The 23,387-nt window shown below is 47.9% G+C and overlaps 1 long non-coding RNA gene across 1 annotated transcript; it reads left to right on the forward strand.

Moving 5' to 3' along the window:
• The first annotated feature begins 16,991 nt into the window (after positions 1-16,991).
• Positions 16,992-18,709, forward strand: LOC141022435 (uncharacterized). Its single transcript, XR_012183743.1, has 4 exons — positions 16,992-17,097; positions 17,190-17,252; positions 17,343-17,422; positions 18,399-18,709. It is a non-coding gene; the product is annotated as an uncharacterized lncRNA (long non-coding RNA).
• The last annotated feature ends 4,678 nt before the right edge of the window (positions 18,710-23,387 follow it).

A 23,387-nucleotide genomic window follows, 5' to 3' on the forward strand; every position in this document is an offset into this window, starting at 1 on the left:
ACATAGCACTGCGTGCCGAAAATAAAACTGCATCACTGGCCCTCGAGGCATTGTCTGAAGCCCTCACGGCCGAAGAGCTGACCGCGCTACGCTCCACTGTGGATAGGGATGATGTAATCCTGGACAAACGACCCAAATCCACCTCCTTTAAACCAGCAGATGAAATAGTCAAATTTCAAGTCCACCCGACGGACCCCAAGAAGACAGCATCCATCGGGGCACACTCGACCCAACGGTCGATCCCGCGCTACGAGAGTTCCTGCATGAGAACTGGGACATATTCGTCTGACACCCTTCTGACATGCCAGGAATCCCACGCAGGTTGGCCGAATACAGCCTCAATATCTTAAAGGGATATAAACTGGTCAAACAAACACTATGGCGTTTTTCCGAACCCAAACGACAAGCTATGGGAGAGGAGCTAGCCAAGTTACTCGAAGCCGGATTCATCAGAGAAATAAAACACCCGGACTGGCTAGCAAACCTTGTGATGGTACCAAAGAAGGATAAATCCTAGCGCCTATGCGTCGATTTCAAAGACCTCGACAAGGCTTGCCCTAAGGATCCCTTCCCCCTCCCTCGCATCGATCAGATTATTGACGCAACCGCAGGACACGACTCACTGTGTTTCCTCGACGCGTACTCCAGATACCATCAAATCAAGATGAAGGAGTCCGATCAAGCCGCAACGGCATTCATTACCCCATATGGGCCTTTCTGCTTCAACACTATGCCTTTCGGGCTCAAAAACACTGGCGCCACCTACCAACGCATGATTCAAACATGCCTGGAGAAACAGATCGGCAAGACAGTTGAAGCATATGTGGATGACGTCGTCATCAAAACCAGACACGTTGAGTCACTGATAGATGATTTACGTCTTACATTCGACAACCTCCGTACTTATCACATCAAGCTCAACCCGGAAAAGTGTGTTTTCAGCATCCCCGTCGGAAAACTGCCGGGCTTCATCGTTTCCAATAGAGGAATTGAGGCAAATCCAGCCAAAATCCGAGCTTTGTCACAATTGTCTACGCCAACAGACCTTAAACAGGTCCAAAAACTCGCGGGATGCATGGCAGCTTTAAGCCACTTTATCTCCAGATTGGGAGAAAAAGCATTGCCACTCTATCGCCTTCTCCGACGCACCGACCACTTCGAGTGGACGGACGCGGCAACGGCCGGACTAGAGGAAATAAAGGCCCTTAGCAAGCAACCCAATCCTGGCCGCGCCGAACATCGGCTAACCCATGTTATTATACATATCGGCAACACACCAGGTGGTGAGCGTCATGCTTGTCGTCGAGTGAGAGCAGGACAGACACAAATTCCCGCTCCAGAAATCGGTATACTACGTATCCACTGTCCTCACACCATGCAAATCTCGATACCCTCATTACCAAAAGTTAGCATACACGGTCTTCATGGCATCCCGGAAGCTGCGACACTACTTTCAAGAGTGCTCGACTACGGTGGCTTTCGAGGTACCACTCAACGACATAATAAACAACCGCGATGCCATGGGCCGGATTGCTAAGCGGGCCATTGAGCTCCTTCCATTCGACATAACATACAAACCACGCCGCGCCATTAAATCCCAAGTACTGGCTGACTTCATCACCGAATGGACAGAGGCCAAACTCCCTAAAGAGTACGGCATGTGTTCCAATTGGGTTATGTACTTCGATGGTTCCAAAATGCTGGCATGGTTAGGGGCGGGAATTGTCCTAACGTCCCCCACTGGAGACGTAGTTCAGTACGTACTCCAAATATTATACACAGACTCCAACAATGCGTCGAATATGAGGCCTTGTTGCATGGGCTTCGGATGGCTGTCTCCATGGGCATACAATGCCTGGAAGTGCGCGGGGACTCAAACCTCGCAATATCACAAATAAATGGAGATTTCAATGCCAAAGATCTGAAAATGGTGGCTTACCGCAACGTCGTTCTTAAAATCTCGGCCCATTTCGAGGGGCTCGAGTTTCATCATGTGGCTCGAGAAAGTAATCAAGCGGCGGACGTCCTTGCTCGCACCGGCGCCAAGCGCGACCCCGTCCCACCTAACATCTTTCTGGAAAGGCTTTTCAAGCCGTCCGTGGTGTGGCAAGGGGAGAGCGGCAACAATAGTCCGGACCCGATTATAACCTCAGATGCCGAACACACCGATATCATCGGGGGCTCAGCCACCGAAATAACACCGTCGGCCCATCTCATAATGGCAGTCATTGCCCCATGGACCGAACCCTTCTTGGCCTACCTTAACAGGCGAGAACTCCCTGAGGATCAGAATGAGGCTCGCCGCATTGTCCGGCGCTCTAAAGCCTACAAGGTTCACGATGGAGAAGTCTACAAGAAAAGCACTACCGGAGTACTCCAAAGATGTATCTCCGAGGAAGAGGGGCGGCAGCTCTTGGCTGAAATTCATGCCGGTCTCGGTGGTCACCACGCCGCGGCTCGGGCCCTTGTAAGCAAGGCTTTTCGTACAGGTTTCTATTGGCCGACGGCCCGAGCAGACGCACAGGACCTTGTCCAACGTTGCGTCGGATGCCAGCTTTTCGCCAACCAGAGCCATATGCCACCCACCGCTCTGCAAACAATCCCCATAACTTGGCCTTTTGCGGTTTGGGGGCTTGATATGGTTGGACCCCTTAAAGGAGGAAGCCATAAGAAAAAATATCTGCTGGTCATGGTGGATAAATTCACCAAGTGGATAGAGGCCAAACCAGTTAAAACGGTCGAAGCCGGACCAGTCATAGACTTTATATCCGGCGTTGTACACCGTTATGGTGTCCCACACAGCATCATCACCGATAACGGCTCCAATTTCACAGCCGATGAGGTGAAAAACTGGTGCGCTAATCTGGGCATTAAGCTCGATTATGCCTCCATCTATCACCCGCAAACAAACGATCAAGTCGAACGCGCCAATGGTCTTATTATGAGCGGCATCAAGCCTAGACTGGTGTGGTCTTTGAAAGAATCAGACAAGCACTGGGTTGAGGAGCTCGACTCCGTACTCTGGGGGCTGCAGACACGCCCAATCGCACTACCGGATATACACCTTTCTTCATGGTGTACGGCGCAGAGGTTGTGTTACCCTACGACATTATTCATGACTCACCTCGAGTGCGCATGTACGAAGAGAGAGAGAGGCCGAGCTTGATCGGCAGGACAACTTAGATGCCCTGGAGGAGGAGCGAGAGGTTGCAAAAGCCCGTTACACATTTTATCAACAGCAGGCTCGCAGGTATCAAAGCAGAGAAGTGCGGGCCAAGACTTATAATGTTGGCAAACTTGTTCTACGCCTGCCGGAGAAGAAAAAGGACAAACTCAAGCCCAAGTGGGAGGGTCCCTTCATCATTGACGAGGTTCTCACCGGAGGAGCGTACCGCTTGCGTGATGCGTCAGACAATCGCCTAGAGCCGAACCCCTGGAACGCGGCCAGACTCCGAAGATTCTATGCCTAGCGCCGAACTCTTTGTTCGTCTCCTTGTCCCTATTGTTCCCATTGCTTTTTCCTCTCTTTTCGCTTTTTCCTTTTTTATCCTTAAAGCTTTTCGTGCGACTAAACCATGCACCTGTGACATACACAACCTCAAATATGTACGTCCATTATACCTGGGGCTTCTTTGACAGAAGCTTATTATTGTTATTTTTCGAGCATCAAGCTCATCACATATGCGCGTTTTCCCCATATGTACCTTTTCTTCACCATTATATGCATCGATTGACTTCAGTTTTGGCCAAGCTGGGTTGCCTGGCTCCTGTGCTTATGCCCTACGTTCCCGTTAGTTCAGCTAGGGCATAAAGGGAGCACCTCTGGCGATTGTTACTGCCGGGTCATCCGGATGTGTACCTCAGACTGGGTGAAGCCGAAAGCTAGCATTCTTAAGGGAATATTCGGTCGGTGAACTAAAGATGTTTTTACATTCTTTAAATATGAATCCCCAGATGTTGAATATACTGTGATTTTTTCAATCACAGTTCGCACATGCACATTAACGCATGTACACCCAGGGAAAGGAACCCTTAACGGAACTATTCTCTCTGGAAGATGTTTCTTACAATCACAATGTAATATAACATAGCTAGCCAGAGAAAACTTGTCTGTTCAATCAACTATGACCCCTACGCCTGGTTTCCACGCATACCCCGATATATTTTGCCGCTCAGGTATTCGGAAACACTCTGCACCTTCGGGTCCAGAGGTCGAAGCGAAAAGGTCTGCCATGACAATCGTTTTACAATCCGGCTAGGGACAAATACGTCAAGGAAAGTACATAGTCACTTAGACTCATAAATTTCCTCCTCTATACTGTCTAACAGGCTGTCTAACTTACAATCCTGTTCGGAATATCTGGCTGCTACTTCTACTTGGTCATATACCAAATTCACGGGAATTTCTTTCCCATCTGACCCTAGAGGTCCGACCCGGGCTATATGATTTGGATCAAGCTTAGTATACCGTGTTTTCACCATGGCCCAGGCTTCTCGTGCACCTTCTCGGCAGGCCGATATCTTCCATAATCGGAAGCGTCGCCACGCTCCCTTGAATAGCTGTATAAGCTCCTCCATCCTTCCTGGAGGGGAGGCGGATGGCCATAAAGCCTTGGCAATACTTCGCATCGCCTGCCGAGCTTGCTCGTGCATTTGCGACATCTCTTGTAGCAGATCGCCCGAGATTCCGGACATCTCCTCTTCGGGACGGCCGGTCAACATACCTACAGATATAATTCTGTTAGTCCCTTTCATCTCCGAACTACACGGAGGTAAGTGCGACCACATACCAAATATGCCGCCGCGCAGCCTCTTATTTTCCTTCACGGAATCAGCCAGCTGGGCCCGTACATCTTTCAGTTCTTCGCCCAGCTGGGTGTGGGCATCCTACAGCTTGTTTTTCTCATCTCTGACTCGTGTCAGCACACGTTCGCCCGCAACCAGCAGTCTTTTGGCTTCGTGTTCTTCCGCTTGGGCGGCTTTCAGTTGCTCCTGCAGTTGATCTGACGATCCTGCCATAAGATGAGCAACAGTGTTAGCATTGCCGGTATATAATTATGTTTTCTCGATGGAGGGGAACATTACCAGGTGATGCCTTCTTGGATTTCTCCAGTTCGGCGGTAGCAGCAGTTAGCTGGGTCTGACACTTTTCTAGTTCCTGAGACAACAGGTTGTTTTTCTCTGACAACACCTGGTTATACAATGATCCTTAAATCAGTTGTATCAACTTCTTCAAGTCTCAGGGGCTACTGGTATACAATTATCAGTTTTGTATAATAAACTTACCCGTATATCTTTTACATGTTGGTTTGTGGCTCAGGCAAGCCCGTCTCGAGCAGCTTGGATATATGCATCAGCCGAGCTGAAGGCATTGAATGCCTCGTTCGTAAAGCCGGGGTCGCGTAGAACGGCTCTCCGGCGCCGATGATTCATGGCGCTCTCCACTTCCGAGTTTGTGACAGATACATCATCCGACTCCTCTGCCGAAGGACAATGCGGCATCACTCCCGTATCAGCCCTTGCCTTTAAAGCAGGGTCGGGAACCTGACTTGTGGAGACGCGGCCGATAAGATTCCCGGACATAGTCCGGCGAACGCTTTTCCTGATAAGACACAGCGGATAATGTCACAGTTGGATGTGACTGCCAAAGGGCATATTTACAAAGCCATACCTCTTCGATGAAGGCTCGGTCGTATCTTCGTTTGCCTTCCTCTTTGAAGGCTTGCCCGGCGTGGGCGCCGCTCTCTTTGGAGTTGCCTCTGGTGTAGCATGACGCGCCGAGCGTCTCCCCTTTGGAGCATAAGACAGTGCGGTGGGTGAGGCAGAATGAGGAGGATCTTTTAGAGGATATATCTCGTGATTACTTACGTGCGAGGTGGGGAGAAGACCGAGATAGTCGGCGGTGATGGCCACTTCCGTGCCGTCATAGCTCGCCTGGTAGAACACCCCATCCTCGAGCTCCACATATATGTCCGGATCCTCTTCGAACCCGGGGTCAAGGTCTCAGTTATGGTTCTCTGGCTGTGGGGCGGGGCAGTGTAGCCCCTTGGTGGTTTTTTGCCATTCCTATTACGAATGGATAGAGTAATGTTCATTAAAAGTGACTCAGGGAGTGGATTGAATGGAATAATGGGATTGGAACTCACCCAGCTAGGAGGGTTGTACATGGAAAATCCATCCCGGTGCTTGATGCGAAGGAATTCCTCTTCCTCCCCTTTGAATAGTTCGGCCAATATCTTGGCCAAAGCGGCGGGAGTGTCCGGACCTTTTCGACCGCAACGGGAGGCGTCATCTTCCCCATTGTAGTACCATATAGGAAGCCCTCTGTATTGGAGTGGCTGAACCCCTCGCACTATGGAAGTCGCCATTACCTCGACTATTGATAATCCGGACTAGGCAAGCGTCTTTATCTTGCTCATCAGTTGACGGACTTCCGTGCTATCTTCCTCCTCGAGGCTCCGAGGGCGCCAGCTGTGGCGTTTCTTCAACGGAACCCTTGTAAATTCGGGAAGACCCATTCGAACTGGGTCAGGAAGGGCGACGTCCTCGATATAGAACCATTCAGAAGGCCACTCTTCGGATGCCTTCTTCGGTGTGCCGGACAGGTATCCGGTCCCGGCGATGCGCCATACTTCGGCTCCGCCCACTTCAAATATTGATCCATCTTGATTGCGAGGGACGAGGCAGAATAGCTTCCTCCACAAATCAAAATGGGCCTCGCAGCCCAGGAATAGCTCGCAAAGAGCAACGTAGCCCGCGATGTGCAGGATGGAGGCCAGAGTAAAGTTGTGCAGTTGAAGGCCATAATACTCCAGAAGCCCTCGGAGGAACGGATGGATTGGAAATCCGACACCTCTTAGCAAGTAGGAGACGAAGCACACTCGCTCCCCTGGATGGATTGGGGAAATTCTCAGCCTGAGCCCCACCGTTGAAGGAATTCAATCCTGCTCGAGCGGGGACTAGATCCGCAGGGGGAAGTAATCCCTGTGTTTGCAGCTTCACCAACTGACCGTGAGAAACAGAACATCTCTCCCAATTGCCTTTTTCTGGGCCATGGGGACGGGAGGAAGAGCTGGGAGCGCTGGCCATGTTGGAATGGTTTTTCCTAGCAAACTCTGAGGAGTTTTTGCGTGATGTGGAACGGATCTGAGATCCAATCCCGTTAAATAGACACTGTTCTTACATGGTCGGGGTGTTATGTGCAAAAATACCCTGACCTTTCGCATTCGCTCGACACGTGGAAGCTGAAGTTGTTGACGCACAAAAGCCGAGGGGCATAACATTAAATGCAGTGCCGAATACATCTCTTTGAAAGTCATCGGAGGAAGAACCCGCCTTGCAATGCCGAAGACAATCTGTGCGCTGGACACATCGTCATTGAAGCCTGGTTCGGGGGCTACTGAGGGAGTCCTGGATTAAGGGGTCCTCGGGCGTCCGACCTGTTATAAATGGGTCAGACTGATGGGCCGTGAAGATACGAAGACCGAAGACTCTCTCCCGTGTCCGGATGGGACTCTCCTTAGTGTGGAAGGCAAGCTTGGCGACCAAATATGAAGATTCCTTTCTCTGTAACCAACTTTGTACAACCCTAGTCCCCACCAGTGTCTATATAAACCGGAGGGCTTAGTCCGTAGAGGGGGGTGATACGTCTCCAACGTATCTATAATTTTGATTCTTCCATGCTATTATATATTCTATTTTGGATGTTTAATGGGCTTTATTATACACTTTTATATTATTTTTGGGACTAACCTATTAACCGGAGGCCCAGCCCAAATTGCTGTTTTTTTGCCTATTCCAGTGTTTCGAAGGAAAAGGATATCAAACGGAGTCCAAACGGAATGAAACCTTCGGGAACGTGATTTTCGGAACAAACGTGATCCAGAGGACCTGGAGTGGACGTCAAGCAATCAATGAGGAAGCCACGAGGCAGGGGGCGCGCCTACCCCCCTAGGCGCGCCCTCCACCCTTGTGGGCCCCTCGTAGCTCCACCTACCTACTTCTTCCTCCTATATATACCTACGTACCCTGAAAACATCATATACGGAGCAAAAACCCTATTTCCACCGCCGCAACCTTCTGTACCCGTGAGATCCCATCTTGGGGCCTCTTCCGGCGCTCCGCCGGAGGGGGCATCGATCACGGAGGGCTTCTACATCAACACCATAGCCTCTCTGATGATGTGTGAGTTGTTTACCTCAGACCTTCGGGTCCATAGTTATTAGCTAGATGGCTTCTTCTCTCTTTTTGGATCTCAATACAAAGTTCTCCTCGATTCTCCTGGAGATCTATTCGATGTAATCTTCTTTTGCGGTGTGTTTGTCGAGATCCGATGAATTGTGGGTTTATGATCAAGATTATCTATGAACAATATTTGAATCTCCTCTGAATTATTTTATGTATGATTGGTTATCTTTGCAAGTCTCTTTGAATTATCAGTTTGGTTTGGCCTACTAGATTGATCTTTCTTGCAATGGGAGAAGTGCTTAGCTTTGGGTTCAATCTTGTGGTGCTCGATCCCAGTGACAGTAGGGGAAACGACACATATTGTATTGTTGCCATCGAGGATAAAAAGATGGGGTTTATATCATATTGCATGAGTTTATCCCTCTACATCATGTCATCTTGCTTAAAGCATTACTCCGTTCTTATGAACTTAATACTCTAGATGCATGCTGGATAGCGGTCGATGTGTGGAGTAATAGTAGTAGATGCAGGCAGGAGTCGGTCTACTTGTCACGGACGTGATGCCTATATACATGATCATACCTAGATATTCTCATAACTATGCTCAATTCTATCAATTGCTCGATAGTAATTCGTTTACCCACCGTAATACTTATGCCATCTTGAGAGAAGCCACTAGTGAAACCTATGGCCCCGGGTCTATTTTCCATCATATTAATCTCCCGTCAACAAGCTATTTCTGTTACCGTTTATTTTGCTTTCTTTACTTTTAGTCTTTATCATAAAAATACCAAAAATATTATCTTATCATCTCTATTAGATCTCACTTTTGCAAGTGGCCGTGAAGGGATTGACAACCCCTTTATCGCGTTGGTTGCAAGGTTCTTATTTGTTTGTGTAGGTGTGTGGGACTTGAGCGTGGTCTCCTACTGGATTGATACCTTGGTTCTCAAAAACCGAGGGAAATACTTACACTACTTTACTGCATGACCCTTTCCTCTTCAAGGGAAAACTAACGTAGTGCTCAAGAGGTAGCAGGGGGAGGATAAGAAAAAATCATAGTCATACATGCTAGACTTCTAGGGTTTTAGCCATTACGATCTCGTGGTAGATCAACTCTTGTAATACTCATATTCATCAAGATCAATCAAGTAGGAAGTAGGGTATTACCTCCATAGAGAGGGCCCAAACCTGGGTAAATATTGTGTCCCCTGTCTCCTGTTACCATCGACCTTAGGCGCACAGTTCGGGACCCCCTACCCGAGATCTGCCGGTTTTGACACCGACAGTCGCTCTTATGTGTTCCTCTGGTGTCATAGTTTGAAAATGTTAGTTTCAACACTAATGGGTGTACTTGAGATATAGTGTTTAATTCTTTGTCCATTGACCATCTTCGGATTAGTGCCTTCAGAGTTGTTGATCTTAATAGCTCCAGAATGATAAACTTCTTCGATGATATACAGTCATTCCCACTTAGAGAGAAGTTTTCCTGCAAAAAATCCGAAACAAGAATTGTACAATAGAACATACTCACCCACTTTGAATTCCCATTTTTGAATTCTTTTATCATGCCATCTTTTAACTTTTTCTTTAAACAATTTGGCATTTTCATAAGCTTGGGTTCTCCATTCATCTAACAAGCTAATATCAAATAGCCTCTTCTCACCGGAAAGTTTAAAATAATAATTAAGTTCTTTGATTGCCCAATATGCTTTATGTTCTAACTCAAGAGTTAAATGGCATGCCTTTTCATAAACCATTTTATACGGAGACATACCCATAGGATTCTTATAAGCTGTTCTATAAGCCCATAATGCATCATCAAGTTTCTTAGACCAATTCTTTCTAGATCTATTGACGATCTTTTGCAAAAGTAACTTTATTTTTCTATTGCTCAATTCAACTTGAACGCTAGATTGAGGATGATAAGGAGATGCAATTCTATGGTTAAAATCATATTTAGCAAGCAGTTTACGGAATGCACCATGAATAAAATGTGAACCACCATCGATCATTAAATATCTAGGCACTACAAACCTCGGGAAAATAACTCCTTTAAGCATTTTAATAGAAGTGTTATGATCAGCACTACTAGATGGAATAAGTTCTACCCACTTAGTAACTTAATCTACAACAACTAAAATATGTGTATACCCATTAGAGGAAGGAAAATGTCCCATATAATCAAATTCCCAAACATCAAATGGTTCGATAACAAGTGAATAATTCATAGGCATTTATTGATGTCTACCAATATTACCAATTCTTTGACATTCATCACAAGCTAAGACAAACTTATGAGCATCCTTGAAGAGAGTAAGCCAATAAAAACCAGATTGTAATACCTTATGTGCGGTTCTGTCTCCAGTGTGGTGTTCTCCGTAAGCCTTGGAATGACACTTCCGTAGGATTTGTTCTTGTTCATGCTCAGGTATACAATGTCTAATAATACCATCCACTCCTTCTTTATAAAGATGTGGGTCATCCCAGAAGTAATGTCTTAAGTCAAAGAAGAACCTTTTCTTTTGTTGGATGTAAAACTAGGTGGTATAAATTTAGCAATGATATAATTAGCATAGTCCGCATACCAAGGAGTATTACGAGAAGCATTTATAATAGCTAGTTGTTCATCAGGAAAACTATCATCAATAGGCGATGGGTCATCAAGAATATTTTCCAACCTAGACAAGTTATCAGCAACAGGATTCTCAGCTCCCTTCCTATCAGTAATATGCAAGTAAAATTCTTGTAGCAATAGAACCCACCTAATGAGTCTAGGTTTATCATCTTTATTTTTCATAAGATATTTAATAGCATCATGATCGGTGTGAACAATTACTTTAGAATCAACTATGTAAGATCTAAATTTGTCACATGCAAACACAACTACTAAAAATTCTTTCTCAGTAATAGCATAATTTCTTTGAGCATTGTCTAGAGTTTTACTAGCATAATCGATAACATTTAATTTCTAATCAACTCTTTGTCCAAGAACAACACTGACGACATAATCACTAGCATCACACATAATTTCAAATGGTAAGTTACAATCGGGTGGTTGAACAATACACTACTGGAATCAGCTAATTTGCCATTTGCCAGCTCTTTGCCGTCTGCTAGCTGACGGCAAAGAAGCTCTTTGCCATCAGCTACCCAAAAGCAGACGGCAAAGAAATGGCAGATGGCAAAGAAGCTCTTTGCCGTCTGCCAGCGGACGGCAAAGACTTTGCCGTCCGCTGGCAGACGGCAAAGAGAGAGGTGGCCCCCACCCCCCGCCCGTTTGGAAAAAACTTAACGGCCCACCTCTTTGTCGTCTGCCAGCAGACGGCAAAGAGGCAAAAGGGCGGACGGCAAAGAGAGGCGGACGGCAAAGAAGACAGTACCTAACGGCCCGTACCACCCCCCCCCCCCCGCCCGTTACTCTGCTCTCTCCTCGCCGACGCGCCCCGCCACCACTTCCCACCCCACCGCCGCCGCCGCCGCCGCCCGGTCGCCCCACCACCCCGCCGCCCCACCGGCCCCCCGCCCCGTCGCCACTGCCGCCCGGCACCGTCGCCCCACCACCCGTCGCCCCCGCCGCCCCGTCGCCCCACCGCCCCGGCCCCCCGTCGCCCCACCGCCCCGTCGCCCCCCCCCCCCCGCCCCGGCCCCCCGCCGCCCCGGCCCCCCGCCGCCCCGCCGCCCCAGGCCGCCCCCGCGCCCCGGCCACCTCCTCCACCGGCCACCTCCTCCACCGCCCCGCCCCCCTCCTCCACCGGCGACGGCCTCCACTGGAACTACCCCAGGTGAGCCCCCCTCCTTTTTCTGTTTTTTCTGTTTTTTTCCTTTTTAGTTTTAGTTTAGATTTAGTTTTAGGTTTAGTTATAGTTTAGTTTAGATTTAGTTTTAGTTTTAGTTTTAGTTTTAGATTTAGGTTTAGTTTTAGGTTTAGTTTTAGGTTTAGTTTAGTTTGAGGAAAGAAGAAGAAGAAGAGAAAAAGAGGAGAGGAGGAGAAGAAGAAGAGGAAAAAGGAAAGGAAGAAGAAGAGGAGGAGGAGAAGATAAAAGAAGAAGAGGAAGAAGAAGAAGAAAAAATAGGAGAGGAGGAGAAGAAGAAGAGGAAAAAGGAAAGGAGGAAGAAGAAGAAGAAGAAGAAGAAGGAAAAAAAGGAAGAAAAGGAAGAATAGGAAGAAGAAGAAAAGGAAAAAAAACCCGACCCGACACGGCACCCCGACCCGACACGGCACCCCGACCCCGACACGGCACCCCGACCCCTAGACCCCGACCCCGACACCCCGACCCCGACCCCGACACCCCGACCCCGAGCCTGACCCGACACCCCGACCCCGACACCGAGACGGCACCCCGACCCCGACCCGGCACCCCGACCCGACACCCCGACCCTGAGACCCCGACCCCGACACCGACACGACACCCCGACACCGACACCCTGACACCACACCCACCCTTACCCCGACACCGACACGGCACCCCGACCCCGACCCTACACCCCGACCCGACACCCCGACCCCGAGACCCCGACCCCGAGCCTGACCCGACACCCCGACCCCGAGACCCCGACCCCGACCCGACACCCCGACCCCAAGACCCCGACCCCGAGCCTGACCCGACACCCCGACCCCGACACCGACACGGCACCCCGACCCCGACCCGGCACCCCGACCCAACACCTCGACCCCGAGACCCCGACCCCGACCCTGACACCCCGACCCCGAGCCTGACCCGACACCCCGACCCCGACACCGACACGGCACCCCGACCCCGACCCGGCACCCCCCGTCCCGACACCCCGACCCCGAGACCCCGACCCCGACACGGCACCCCGACACCGACACGACACCCCGACCCCCGACACCTCCCGAAAAGGTGTTCTTTGGCCTTCCAGAAGCCGACGGGGTCATATATTTGTGAATTATTAGTTAGGTCATATATTTTTCGATTTTGTTATGAAAAACATCATATATAATTGTGTTGATCGGGTAGTTTTAAATGTGCAGTTGTTTCATCGCTGCGAGGTTTGGTGTTCGACGACCTCGTCGTGCGTTTGACGAGCTCTGCCCCTTCGTTCGTGGGTGAGCACAAATGACATGTCCTCCTCACCCATTAATTATTTGATATATTCCGATGAAACTTGATAGCTAGCTATATATGTGTCTTGAATCATCAGTATGCGTAACCAATATGTGTCTCCCGTTCGAAAGCGTCATAGTTATAAATATGCATGCATTTGCATATTTATAACCTTGATTCTTTTGAATTGTCCAACGCTATCCATGGACAGCCCGAGTATGTTTAGATTGGGTTCGTTTTCCCATATGCTTTGCTCCGGATCCGACGCATAAATTTCGTCACTGCCTCCCCTGTTGTTCTCCGGGTACACATCCTCTCTGTTTATTGCAGAGACGTGTATCAGGAGAACAGCGGGGAGGTGTTGCCGAAATTTTGCGTAGGATCCGGAGCATAGCATGGGAAAATGAACCCAATCTAAACATACTCAGGTGGGATTAGGACCTATCATTACCTATTAGAGTGTAGGTTGCATGGACGTAATGACAAAGTAGATCAACTGATGAATATATACATGGTGAATTATATATATATATATTTGTTGTGTGTCTAGTAGCTCTGAAAGTCAAGATGAGTGATCGTGCGTGGATGTACACCGGTCACACTGGTCAGAACAAATGGAGCACTGAATGGTTCACAAAAACCAAGGGGTTTGTGCGAGCCGCATTTGCAAATGGCCAGAGGAAAACCTGGTGCCCCTGTTTATGGTGCGGCAATTGGGAAAAGAGGACAGAGGCTGAAATGGGCAAACACCTGCAGAAGAGTGGTTTTACACCCGATTATACGGTGTGGACATTTCATGGTGAGTCTGCCCAACGTGACCGAGCTGAGGTGGATCGTCGTCGCACCGACGAGCATGGTACCGGGATGGAAAACATGGTGCAAGACTTCGATGATGCTCGGGATTTGGACGAGGAGATGGAGGAATCTGCAAAGGCCTTCAATGAAATGTTGGAGTCTTCAAAACGTCCGCTCCATGAGCACACTGAGCTTTGTCAGTTGAATGCCATCTCACAAGTAATGGCTCTGAAGGCTCAATTCAACTTGGGCAGAGAATGCTACGATGCAATGATGATAGTATTTGGACGCTTTCTACCCAAAGGCCATGTAATGCCTGCAAACCTATACCAGTCGGACAAAATCCTCCGTGCACTGAAGATGCCCTATGATAAGATACATGCCTGTGAGAAAGGATGTGTCTTGTTTAGGCTTGACTATGCAGACTTGAACTATTGTCCCATTTTCAAGTCTTCCAGGTATGTTGTGGTAGACAACGGTATGGGTGAGAAGACACAGACCAAAATCCCCGTTAGTGTTCTTCGGTATATGCCAATCGTACCAAGACTTCAACGTCTTTTCATGGTCGAAGAGACGGCCAGACAGATGACATGGCACAAAACGGGCAAAAGAACCGAACTAGATGCAGATGGGAATCTGATGATTGTACACACATCGGATGGTGTTGCGTGGAAAAAGTTTGATGAATTACATGGTGACAAAGCGGCAGATCCGAGGCATCCTCGAGTCGGCATCAGCACGGATGGGTTCAGTGTGTTTGGTATGACGGCAGCCCAATACAGTTGTTGGCCTGTATTTGTCTTTCCACTCAATATCCCCCCCGGACATATTATGCAAAGAAAGAACATTTTCCTGACGTTGATAATTCCAGGGCCCAACTATCCGGGCCGGTCGCAAGTTTTCTTGCTTCGACATGCATAGACAGTTCCTGAATCCTCGCCATAAGTTCAGGAAAGACAAGAAGAACTTCATCAGACGCACCTCTCCGCCGAGCGTTGCTGGACAGTATGGCCACACCGCCGGGCCCTTCTTCGTCGACCGCGGTGCCCAGCAGGGGACGAGGTAGGAAGAGAGGAGGTGGGGCACGTGGTCGTGGGAGAGGAGGTAGGGTGACTGCTAGGGCGCCTTCCTCGCCGCCACCCCCAGCTATTTCACCCGAGCACGTGACTGCTAGGGTGGACTCGTCCGAGGAGGAGGCTACACGGACTCCGGTCCACGAGCCTCCGGTCCACGGGTCTTGGGCCCACGAGCCTCGGGTCGACTGGCCTTCGGCCCATGAGAGTTCGGCCCACGAGACCCCGGAGGAGCACACGTCCGGATGGGGTACCTGGCCGGATCAGCCCGAGGAGCCGAGTGGCCATGCTGATGATGGCGGCGAGCCGACTGATCTTGAGGAGGAGGGGGGCACCGTCTACCAGCGTGGTGCTACACGGCTCCCGTCCGTGCCGGCGACCCGCGAGCAGAGGTGGTTGATTTTCCCTGATGGGGAGAGGTACGTAAGTGCATTTAATATTTTTGTACCTTGTGCATTCACGTTTCTTCAAATAACTAATGCGTTGGCCTTGTCATGCTGCAGGGGTTGGGACCACCATCATAGTGTCCGCCGGCCCAACTCCATCCTTGGAGTTCTTTGCCGGCAAAACTTCCCGGGGTTTGTCACGTTGCCTGGTGAGGGTCGGCTTCCAGAGCTTGGATTGAGCTGGGAGCACTACGTGGCTGCCCCGGCCCCGCCGGATGAGATTATCGACGGTGTCGTGTGCGACACGAGGGCAGACATGGTGATCAGAAAGTTCTGGGTAATTTCTCCTTTACACATTTAAAAATCTTCAACTAGCTAGTTATTAATTGTACTAATCAATATTGTCTCATTTGATTGCAGACATTCTACAGGTGTGAGGAGGGATACGAGGAGGACGCGGCACATGTTATCGAGAACGTCTGCAAGCGCCTACTCCAGAACTTACGGCACGAGGCTCGGGTGCAGGCCGTTCGAGACTACTACGCCTTGCGTGGTATCAAGAAGACCAAGCCGGCGTGCCGCGATAAGTTCCTGAGTAAGGAGCAGTACATGAAGGTAATTCTTAAGGCCTTCTACTTAAGTTCCTTCATTTAGTAATTCTTAGCCGTAGCGCTCAAGTTTCTATTTGCTAACTTAGGCGCCTCCGAGATGGTGTGCGGATCGGATGGATTGTTGGGAGGTGTTGGTCGATGAGTGGTGCTCAAAAGAATGGCTAGCCCTCCACAACGAGGCCAAGGACAAACGTGCCCAAATGGAAGGTGTGCCACACCATCAAGGCAGCTCCAACTTATATCAGTTCGGGCGCAACTGGGTATGTGGTTTGCTTCATGATTCATGCAATTCATTCATCATGCTAGCTTGAGCCCTTTAATTACTAATTTTCATTGTTTCTCTCTTTCAGGCACGCTACAATAAGGCGGATAAGGTGCCAGAGGTGTATGACCTGTATGCCATGGCCCACACTGCCTCTTTCAAGAAAGTCAAGGCTTTCTCTCAGTCTGACCTCGATGATGCAAACAACTTCACCAACATCTCCTCCCACAACAAGCTCGTGAGATATAGAGATGAGGGGAAGGCGAGGAAAGGGGAGGACTTTAACCCGAGCCAGGGTCCCATTGATCCAGAGCTGGTGATGATATCTGGTGGCGGGAGGTCCCATGGCTCCATAGCCATTGGAGATGGACTTATCCGTTGTCCTAGCACTCTCCCGGAGATCAAGGCGCGCCAGTCGAGCTCCGCTCCTGAGATAAGGCCTCGTGAACGGCCAGTGCAACTCGCCATCAAGGTTAGTGATACGTACTCAGTTATCTTTCTCCATTACTTTGTGTGCGCTTCCATCAATGATTACAAATGGTCATGTGAGTGGTGTTGCAGGCTGCTATACAGAGTGAGAGAGATAGAACGGAGAAACTTCTAGCGGAGGCGGCGGAGAGGCAGCGGGAGTTGGAGGAGAGGACGACAAAGATGATGGAGGAGGAGAGGGCACGGAATGACATGCAGGCAAGGGACATGTACGAGCTCCTTGTGGTAAGTTTCTTCTGCAGATTAGCCAAAACATTCATGTAGTGTTTGTCTCATTACTAACTAGTATGACTAAGTCGTCAAAACCAAATGTGCAGTCTGTGTGCGAGAAGACAGGTCAGACCGCTCCGCCGATGCTAGTGATTGCTCCTGGGACCACGGTGAGTTTTATTTGAATGGACATTACTTGCTAGTCTTAACATTTGAGTGTCATCATGCTAACAAGACATTGGAAATTATCTTTGGTGCAGCGTAACTCCAGACAAGCATCGCACGATCCTTCTCCAGCTACCGACACGAGCCACCCCGCTCCTACACCTCCTGGATCTTGGTAAGTTTATCTAGTATTTTGCTTAACACATGCATAAAGACCTAGACTTAGCTTTATTTCCTCCAATGCTTACCATAATGACCTAGACTTAGCTTCTTCTCCTCCAAAATGACTTAATAAGCTTACTGACCTCCAAAACCATCCATTTTACCTAAGTTAGCTCTAAAACGATCTGTACTTAGCTTACTTATGTCAAAAATTGCATAATTAGCTTAGTTAGCTCATAGACGATCCATTTTACTTAAGTTAGCTCTAAAATGACCCATTTTACCTAGGTTAGCTTATAAATGATCCAGTTCATCCAAGTTAGCTCAAAAATGACCCATTTTACCTAGATTAGCTCCTAAATGATCCATTTTACCTACGTTAGCTTTAAAATGACCCATTTCAACTAGGTTAACTCCAAAATGACCCATCTTACCTAGGTTATCTCATAAACGATCCATTTCAACTAATTTAGCTCATAAACGATCCATTTCACCAAGTTAGCTAAAAACGATCCATTTCACCTAAATTAGCTCTTAAATGATCCATTTCACCTAAGTTAGCTCAAAAAGATCCATTTCAACTAAATTAGCTCATAAATGATCCATTTCACCTAAGTTAGCTCAAAAACGATCCATTTCAACTAAGTTAGCTCATAAATGATCCATTTCACCTAAGTTAGCTAAAAAATGATCCATTTCACCTTAGTTACCTCAAAAACGATCCATTTGACCTTAGTTAGCTCATAAACGACCCATTTCAACTAAGTTAGCTCATAAATGATCCATTTCACCTTAGCTAGCTCATAAACGACCCATTTCAACTTAGTTAGCTCATATATGATCCATTTCACGTAAGTTAGCTCATAAATGACATACTCTTCTTGTTCTAGTCTTCTTCTTGTTCTAGTCTTCTTGTTCTAGTCTTCTTCTTGTTCTAGTCTTCTTATTCTAGTCACCTATTTCTAACTTTCTTATTTTTCATTTTGCAGATTTCATTCACTTGACGAAAGCTTGCATAGATGGAGTGCTCCTTATCCCTTTCTCTGTTTCTTTTGTATCGTTGAACTATGCATGTATCGTTGGATGAAACTATTGTAATATATATGGTTGGATGCCTCTATGTTGAACTTGCTATGTATGATGGAACTATGTGATGAAGTTATGTGATGGAACTATGTATGATGGAACTATGCATGTTGGATATCTTATATGTTTGCTCTGTAATTGCCTTGTGAAATATATCTATATATGTCATATATATTTTCTGTGAAAATTGTTGGATTTAATAAAAAACAGAAAAAAAGACCCAATATGCAGGCTCTTTGCCGTCTGCCAGCGACGGCAACGGCCTCTTTGCCGTCTGCCGCGGACGGCAAAGAGGACACGTGGCATCCAGCTGTGCTTCCTGGGAGCTGACCCATTTGGTCAGTTTGCCTACAGTGGCAGACGGCAAAGAGTTTGCCGTCAGCGGCAGACGGCAAAGGCCTGCCATGTAGTGACGTGTAGATGACATCATACGGCGGACAGCAAAGACAGTAGAAACTTTGCCGTCCGCTGGCAGACGGCAAAGGCCTGCCGTTAGCCACTTAACGGACTGAGAGCACAATTATTGTCGTCCGCCCTCTTTGCCGTCCGCGGCAGACGGCAAAGAGCCTTTGCCGTCAGCCGCCAGGAAGCAGACGGCAAAGTAGCTGTTTACCATAGCCTACTTTGCCGGAGCCTTTTGCCGTCCGCGGCTGACGGCAAAGGCCTTTGCCGTCCGCCGTTCATGCCTTTGCCGTCCGCCATGGCAGACGGCAAAATAGCTGATTCCTGTAGTGATAGGTGCATAGGTTAAGGCTTTCTTAAGTGTTTCAAAGGATTCTACACAATCATCATAAAAACAATTGGAACATCCTTTTGCAACAGATTAGTAAGAGGCCTAGAAATTTTAGAGAAGTCTTTAATAAACATTCTATAGAAATCAACATGTCCAAGGAAACTTCTTATACCTTTAATATCTTTAGGACATGACATTTTCTCAATTGCATTGACCTTGGCTTTGTCTACTGATACGTCTCCAATGTATCTATAATTTTTTATTGTTCCATGTTGTTTTATTATCAAACTTGGTTTTATAATCATTTTATAGTCATTTTATATCCTTTTTTGGTACTAACCTATTGACATAGTGCCAAGTGCCAGTTGCTGTTTTTTCCATGTTTTTTACATCGCAGGAAATCAATATCAAACGGAGTCCAAATGCCCCGAAATTTTACGGAGATTTTTTATGGGCCAGAAGGAAGAAGATGGGCCCTGGTTGCACCTAGGGGGAGTCCTGAGGAGAAGACAACCCACCAGGGCGCGCCAGGAGGCCCAGGCATGCCCTGGTGGGTTATGCCCACCTCAGGTGCCCCCGGACCGCCTCTTTGCTCTATAAATACCCCAAAAATACCAGAACCCTGGTGAAAGATCGTGGATGTCGCCTAGAGGGGGGTGAATAGGCGCTTTAAAATGATTACGGTTTAGGCTTGAACAAATGCGGAATAAACCTAGCGGTTAATTTGTCAAGCACAAAACCTACAAAAACTAGGCTCACCTATGTGCACCAACAACTTATGCTAAGAAAGATAAACAACTAGGTGATAGCAAGATATATGACAAGAAACAATATGGCTATCACAAAGTAAAGTGCGTAAGTAAAGGGCTCGGGTAAGACATAACCGAGGCACGCGGAGACGACGATGTATCCCGAAGTTCACACCCTTGCGGATGCTAACCTCCGTTTGGAGCGGTGTGGAGGCACAATGCTCCCCAAGAAGCCACTAGGGCCACCGTAATCTCCTCACGCCCTCGCACAATGCAAGATGCCGTGATTCCACTAAGGGACCCTTGAGGGCGGTCACCAAACCTGTACAAATGGCAACCCTTGGGGGCGGTCACCGAACCCGTACAAATTGCTCGGGGCAATCTCCACATCCTAATTGGAGACCCCAACGCTTGCCCGGAGCTTTACACCACAATGATTGAGCTCCGAACACCACCAAGGTTGGGGCTACCTCCACAACTTAATTGGAGGCTCCCAACGACACCATGAAGCTTCACCACAATGGAATATGGCTCCGCGGTGACCTCAACCGTCTAGGGCGCCCAAGCACCCAAGAGGAACAAGCTCAAGGGTACCAAGCACCCAAGAGTAATAAGCTTCTCAACTTGTAACTTCCACGTATCACCGTGGAGAACTCAAACCGATGCACCAAATGCAATGGCAAGGGCACATGGAGTGCCCAAGTCCTTCTCTCAAATCCCACCAAAGCAACTAATGCTAGGGAGGGAAAAGAGAGGAAGAACAAGAAGGAGACCACCAAGAACTCCAAGATCTAGATCCAAGGGGTTCCCCTCACCTAGAGGAGAAAGTGATTGGTGGAAATGTGGATCTAGATCTCCTCTCTCTTTTCCCCCCAAAACTATTAAGAATCCATGGAGGGATTGAGAGATAGCAAGCTCGAAGAAGGTCAACAATGGGGGAAGAACACGAGCTCAAGAGATGAGGTTCATCGGGGAAGAAGACCCCCTTTATAGGGCCTCCCGGATCCAACCGTTATGTGCTCAGCCCGCACACGAGCGGTACTACCGCTGGAGGAGCGGTACTACCGCTTGGCACGGTCAAAACAGCCCAATGAGAGAGAAAAACACGAGTTGAAGTTCTGCCAGAGAGGTAGTACCGCTCGAGGAGAGGTAGTACCGCTTATAAGAGGTACTACCGCTCGAGGGTAGAGGTAGTACCGCTTATAAGAGGTACTACCGCTCGTGGGGAGAGGTAGTACCGCTTATAAGAGGTACTACCACTCGAGGGGAGAGGTAGTACCGCTTATAAGAGGTACTACCGCTCGAGGGGAGAGGTAGTACCGCTTATAAGCTGTACTACCGCTCAACTACCGTGAAACCCGACACGAGAAATGCAAGACAAAATCGAGGCGGTAGTAGAGCGGTACTGGAGCGGTACTACCGCTTGACGCTACAAGTGGTACTACCGCTGCCGACCGCGGTACTACCGCAGGGAGAAAACCAGAACTGCCATAACTTCTTCGTATGAGCTCCGAATTGAGCAAACTCAAGCTTGTTGGATAGAGGAAGACGAGTAGCATCAAAACAACATAACCTCCAACATCGAAAACATCATAGAAGATGCATGAGTGAACTCCGTTTTCAATGAACTTGAGCTTGTCATCAAGATGACCATAAGCTCCAAAACTCACAAAGAGAAACACCAAACAAGAACCAAGAAAGATGATGCAAGGATGCAATGGTTTGAGCTCTCTATGAACGATACGATCAAGTTACTTATCGAGAGCCCCCCTTGATAGTACGACAATCGATCCTATAACCCGGTCTCCCACAACTACCATGAGACCGGTAAAATAGAAAACCTATCAAGGGCAAACCTTTGCCTTGCACATAGTCCACTTGAGCTGGATGATGACGATCTTGACTCCCTCAAGCTGGACCACCTTTCTTGATTGCATTGGCTCGGTGAAGACTAGTAGATTGCTCCCTCATACACCACTATGGGTGAGCCACTCTTCGGCACATCTTCACAAGTCCATTGCCACCACAATGGACGGCAAGCTTCAAGCATATGATCTCTTTGTGATGATCCTACTTGAACTTGCACATCACAACCTAACCCCACAAAGAACTCTCACGAAGACCATGGGTTACTACACAAAGCCTAATTGACAATGCTTACTATACCATGGGATCGCTTGATCCCTCTCGGTACACCTTCTGTGCTTTGTGTGTTGATCAACTTGATTCACTCTTTGACTTAGTCTTGATCAACCTTGAATCTTTCCAACTCTCTTCATTTGGATGATGTCTTGAAGGTAAACATGAATGATCACACACTCTTCTTCTTCAAGACATGCTTGCAATAAGCTCAACCCTCACAAGACCAAACTTTGGATAATTCCTTAATAGCACCTTGGTCATCACGAACTCTCCTTGAAACCAACAAATGGACTCCAAGAAAAGCCTATGGACAAACCCTTCAAATATAACTCAAGGCAACCATTAGTCCATAGAGATTGTCATTAATTACCAAAACCAAACATGGGGGCACCGCATGTTCTTTCAATCTCCCCCATTTTGGTAATTGATGACAATCACTTTCAAGAGAGTTTATATAAGGAATTATACATCACCATACCATGCAACAATAATGTATGTGCATGAGATGCACAAGCTTAGGAACAAAACCAAAGCAATAAGAGAGGAAACAACTCTCTAAACTTCCTCACAAAACTCTCTGAAACTTCTCCCCCATTGGAATTGATTGCCAAAATGGGCGAAATGCTTAGAAGGCCAATATAACTTGTGTTCCTCCATAAATTGTGTACTTCTAAACTAGAGAGTGGAAGCAATACACATATCCAACAGTAAATACTTTGGGAAAGACAAACTATATTGAGGCCCAAAGATTGCCAAAGAATGATATGCCACAAAGACATAATCAAAGAGAGAGACACGCAATCAAGCAATCAAAGGATACCAATTGAAGCAAGCTATCAAAAGATACCAATTGAACCAACTAGACCAATGATCCTACGAGCCATATGAATAAAAGATATTATGATGTGAGCAAAGGAGTGTCCTAGAGAAACTAGAGAAGCTCCCCATGTATTGTGCACAATTTAGTTTTGTATTTGGACACAACAAGCACAAAATAGGATCGTCGCTCCCCTAAGATCAATAGAACCTCATGACAAGTGGAAGAGAGCAACGGAGTGTTCTAAAGACACTAGTGAAGCTCTCCATGATTTGTGCACTCCTTAGAATATTTGCATTAGGATACCAAGTGACCACGAGGACTGGAGGTGTCCCTTGCTTGGTGCCGGCTCTGCGTAATGAGCGTTTGTCCAAGGATTTCAAGGGGCCTCGAAAGGTGCCTAATTACACGGTCGACTTACAGCCTGGGGCATGGATTGAAAGCTATGAGA

This window comes from Aegilops tauschii, chromosome 5, assembly GCF_002575655.3.
Source record: "Aegilops tauschii subsp. strangulata cultivar AL8/78 chromosome 5, Aet v6.0, whole genome shotgun sequence".
Taxonomy (NCBI): Eukaryota; Viridiplantae; Streptophyta; class Magnoliopsida; order Poales; family Poaceae; genus Aegilops; species Aegilops tauschii.